This window comes from Merops nubicus, unplaced genomic scaffold, assembly GCF_000691845.1.
Source record: "Merops nubicus isolate BGI_N331 unplaced genomic scaffold, ASM69184v1 scaffold1484, whole genome shotgun sequence".
Classification (NCBI taxonomy): domain Eukaryota; kingdom Metazoa; phylum Chordata; class Aves; order Coraciiformes; family Meropidae; genus Merops; species Merops nubicus.
The window spans coordinates 71,535-77,310 of NW_008606009.1; positions in this window are offsets into that span (position 1 = coordinate 71,535).

A 5,776-nucleotide genomic window follows, 5' to 3' on the forward strand; every position below is an offset into this window, starting at 1 on the left:
ACATCCAGACAAAAACCCTTTTACATGGTGTATATACTGGGATGGCTTTAAACAGTACAATAGCAACAGCACCTCTGAGAAGGGATCAGCCAGCATTCAGCTGGTAGGTCATGGAGATGAGTCATTCAGGTGGACGAACAGACATGATTAGTGAGGATGGATATGGAAGAAGCTGAGAAATCCTTCCAAATAGGAAGAGTAAAAGTTTTAAGGTTTGAATCAAACCAATCAGCCTACTACTTCAACACCAGCCTGTTAGACTGACACCTGGTCTCAGACTCTTTCAAGCAGGACATGTCAGAGCAAAAGTGCTACATCTAAACTGTGTCACCAGCAGTTCACCCATCTGGATGCCTGGGGAAGAAGGACCCCGTGACATGTCATGACAAATACCTACATGTTAGCTTACACACTGTAATAGTATCCTTAGCCTTTCATTTATAACTCTGTTCCAGACATACAACATCAGTCAAAATTATAATGAATACTACTTTGACTTTTATGATCTACCTGACTCTCTCTTGTTTGTTCTTTAGGGGAGGTTATTTATTAGTTTCCAAAGAAGATCTCAGCAAGGCTTCTGAGAAATCCAGGTCGTTTTTCTGGAGGGGAAAGATTATTCTGTTGGCTACAATGAAGTGAAGCAAAAGTAATGTCATTAGTTTCCATCAGATTTCTCCTGATTTAAACTGGTGTATCTGCTATCAAACTTTGGGCACAGTTGCAATGAAATTTTTTTTTTTAAATATCTTCAGATTTTAGAACAGATTTTATTTGTGTTCTATTTCTACATTCCGCAAAACGTTCCACCAATGAGCCTAGCATGAAAATGGTGGATTTGCAGCAGAAAAAGGTTTTCAGCTTCTAGTATGAATGTTTTAATAAGAAACCCCTGCTGTGTATGTGATTAATTCTGTGCCACATTAAATATACAACCCTAATTATTCTATATATCACGAGATATTAAATGTAGGGAAGAGAACAGTCTTTCTGTGCATTGTTTACATTTCTTGTGCAGAATGAAATGTTAAGAAAAGTAAATAATCTCTAGCATGTAAAAATCATTCAGAGTATAATATACATTATGATCCTAGAGTCTAGTGAGTGACAAATCACAGAATATTCTTTAACAGTTTAAGAGACAGCACTGTGCAAAAAGAAAATCCTGATTTGAAAAAGACAATGTCATAGAATTATCACTACACTATGGGGAAAAGTTCATGCTGATATGATGACATTTTAGAGTTTTTCCACCACCCTTTACTGAATATGGCTTATCAAGGCCAAGAACATAGTCTTGATCTATTCCCTGGATTTACCCTATTAATGGATGAGTGGAAAACAAGAACATCTGCTCGCTATTAATTTCCAGAAATAATTTGGTAAATTTTGAATTAATTAATCCGTTTATGAATGTTGATATTTTTGTTCCTAAGCAACTGATAAGCAAACACACAAAAACCTTCTTGCTGCACAATGTTAACTGCAGATTGTTTACCAAACTCAAATGATCTGGGGCTTAAATAATCCAATATATTCACTTTTAAATTAAGACAATTTGGTAAATTAAATATCAACACATTTAACAAGAAATTTACTGGCTGTTACTCCAATATGCAGAGTATTGTAATACTGATGATTTCTACATGACTTCAACAAGCAGAGCTGTAACTTAGCTATGCTGGTCCAGCTTCAGCTCAGCTCTCAGAAATAATAAAGTACCCTAGAGATGAAGTTTTGTGTTGCAAGCTACAGATGAATTAGATTTTCATAATTAAAGGTAGATTATTATTTATTTCTGCTTTTGTGATATATCTTTGGTTTTAAACCACCTGTCATTTACCATTTAGGATGAATTTAGAATGTGATATAAACTCATAAACGCATAGATTATGAATAGTAATCACAAATTTTCCTTTTCAATGAGAAATAAAAAAAAAATTAAAAACAAAACAAAACAAAACAAAAACCAAACAAGTAATTGAGGTCTCTGGTTCCTACTTGAAAGGAAACCTGAACTGTCAAGACCACTTGGCCTACCCTCCTAGAAAACAGAGACCTCAAATACCATATTCCTATCCTCTTAAATAACCCAGTATAGCAAAGGGCAAAGGTTAGTGAACAATGCAACGAAAGAGATTTTTATACCTTCTACACACTGATATTAAAATACTTAAACTCCATCAAAATATTTGGTCATCATACAATTTGCATCTAACTTGAGAATCAGGTAGACTAAGCACTACACAAAGTTCTGCCTAGTGACTCCAAAAATATTCAAATAGTTATTATAAGATGTCATTGGCCGCAGGTTTTCCTGTAAGTTCTTTAAGAAATTACCATTATGAAGACACTTACAAATGATGAGCAAAATCATAAGTCACTTGTTGGTCATTTTTTCTGTCTTCTGTTTTCCTGTAGTTCAGAATAATTTTGTTTCAGATTGCTTAGCAAAGGCACAGGGGGTATCAAAAAGCTAAATGCAAAGATCAATAAACAGCAAAAGTTGCTCATTTTAATAAATATTAAAAAATCATCAGTAGACTCATTGTTTCCTTTATATGCAAGTAACTTACATGTCAAGATAAGGTCACAGTGACTAATGTGGTTGACTGGGTGACTGTGTTTGTGTATTTAACTTCAGATTAATGCCACATTAACACATTGGTTTAGATAGAGAAGTTAAAATAGATCAACTAACAAATGCACAGCATACAGCCTGATTCCACCTTTCTATAAGCTTCTTTCTAGTATGAGTAGATGGTGGAAGAGAAGCAGATGTCTGTGCAACAGCAGAACATTCCAGCAGGTTGAGAGGAATCATCCCTCTGACAAATCATAGGACATTTTCATTAAAGATTGCTCTAGGGGGTTCATGCCACCTCAATGTTACCTCTGCGCCTGATGCTCTGTAAGGGCAACAGTCAGACTGTAGCTGTTGATGAGCTGTTCTGTTGGTAAGCCAGGCTACGCTGGCAAATGGAAGACTGATGAATCATGCAGCTTGTGCCTCATCAAGGAGCTATCTACATCTCTGACCTTCAACTTTTGGGTCTCCCTTTGATGAATAATGCTTAATTCACTAACTTGGAATTACCATCTCTATTTTGATGACAGCATATATCATACACATAAAAAAGTTATTTACTAAGTATTCTAGGTATTAGTCTCAAAACTCAGCATCTGGAGAGGGCAAAAACTGCTGCCAGTTCTACCACAGTAAGGAGAAGGAAAACTGGGGGTAGAAGCATGGAAAACATACTTGCATTTAACAAAAATTGATGGCTGATATAGTGAAGACATCTGTGTTTTAAAGGTTTTCTCCTATAGAAGGTAACAGTCATTTGGGCAGTACATACTTGGCTGAAGTTTTGAATTTAGTTTTGAACAAAACAAAACCCAACAAGAATTCAAAACTCAGTATGAAAGGACTCCAGCTGGTGCTCTGAGACTGCAAACAATGTAAGCTGTTACTTCTGTGGCAAGAATAAGACATATAAAAGTCACTAATTCTAACTTGTAAGGGAAACAAAATTGCTGCTAGAAGTCTGCCTGCTGACCCACTACAGATTAAGTGTTCCTCTCTTCTAACCACTCAGTCTCTAACAGAGGCTAAATAAATGCTAATTTTGAAATTCAGAGCAATAGGTGGATGTAGCCACAAGACCATCTGATATTCCTATGGCTACTACTGAAACACAAACCTCACACTTTATCTATCGTTACTTCTGCTCCATCCATGAACAACGCTGGGAATTACAAGAAATAACTTCAGAAAGTTAGTCTAATATTCGACAGACTGATTATTCTGGAGATTTTCAACACAAGAGCTGGCAGGAGATTGACAGCCCAATATTATATCACCATATACTACAGCACTGGCAAAGAGAAGATTAATGAAATGGTAAACGCTTAGTGAATCATTCAACTTGCAAATGCTGACACCTCTTCCTGCCTATCAGACCAAAGGCAAACATCACGATTACGTCTAAGGTGCAAGTGATGGCATCTCATTTTACACTAGAGTAGGACTGCTATACATAGCAAAGATCTGCACATTCTCCAATTCCCGGTATAAATTACTGCCACACACACAAGCAACATGTCTTAAATCAGTTGGCTACTTCACCAGAAAATATCTAAATACTGGGATATCTGGCAGCAATTTTCAAAGGACATTAACATTGCTGTGTCCTGGACATATGACTTAGGAACCTGCAAAACAGAAAAAATCACAAGAGACAACATGTGCAGATGTGGGTAAGGGGCTGAATTAAAACTTAAATAAATGTTGACAAATAAGAGGACAAAAGAAAAAGCAATAGATTCTGACCTAGTCTTCTGATTGCCCTTGGTTAACAACAGAGGTGATATACACATACACACTCTCCAGATCCTAAACCAAGACACTAGGTGAAAATAGAATCAGAGGATAATGGACTGATATACATTTGAAGGGACGTCAGGAAGTCATCAAGTCCCACCTCCTGCTCAAAGCAGGGCTTACTTTGATGTTCTGGGTTGCAGAATGCCGTGGCCTGTCAAATTTTGAATATTTCCAAGGATGAGGACTCCATAACACAGTACATGCAATGAAGTTGAACAGACCCATGACATAATGCAATTCATTGTATTTAGAAAGCTGGACATTTCACTTTTAGCTTTTTTAAAGTCCTTCTTGAGTAATTTTTACGGATCACAAACATCCTCAAACATAAGAAAATAAAATCTCACTACTGTAACTTTTGCATGACATGTCTGAATCACACTTAAGATGCTTCATGGATAGCTCAGAAAGGTGTTGCAACATCAATGGCATCTTCTATTTTTTTTTTTAAGAGTTTTTTTGATAGTCATCTGCAACTTTCACAGTACACATTTCTGGAAACTGGTGCTTATCAGACTAAACTTTCAGAATATTCTGAAACTTTGACTTTTCAGCTGACAGGTTAATTAGCAAATGAGAAGCAGTGCGAGTCACTGGGGACAAGCTGGCAGGGAACATCTGCACAGAGATATGTCCACGCAAAATGTCATTGAAATAGATTTACCTGGGGAACATGCCAAACCTGAAAAAGTATTTTTCTTCCCTATGGGAATTTCTGACTGGCTCAAATTACCATAACTGATTGTTAGTACTGGCATTTCTTCGTTACAACTTAGAATTATTATCAGCCCATCTGGAACATCTGACTCTCAATTTGTGAAGGGTCAAGGAGATTGTTTATTTATAACTGGTCTTTTTCTCTTTTTGTATTTATCTGCTTCCTTCTTTTTGATGGAAATTTTTGGGTCATCTGCTTTTTTTGGTACATCTGCTTGATTTGTACCAATGATGTAAAGTATGTTGAAAGTTGGTTTATGACACTCCCTTAACTCTAGAGGTGCAAAGTGGAGAAGGAAACAGCTGATTCAATTTTTAGTTTGTTTTCTTCCTCAAGGAAAGTTTAAAATGTGCTAGCCTCCACGTTAAGTAATACAAATAAACTGATCAGCTGCTTTTTGTTTTAGTTGAGGTAATCTTTTTTGTTCTTGAAATTGATTGCAGAAACATAATATCAGAAAGGAAAGAAAACTACTAACAGAACTGCAGTACTTAACTCCAATAATAGTTTTCTTAATGCCAGATAGCAAATGAGAAAATGCAGGTCTCAGGCACTTTTGCCAAACAGAACATTGTTTTTTATGAGTTCTATAGAAATCCATTATTATAGTCATGAACCACCTTTGAATTTTTAATATTTGTCTGTACAAAGAAAAGGGCCATAAGAGCAGC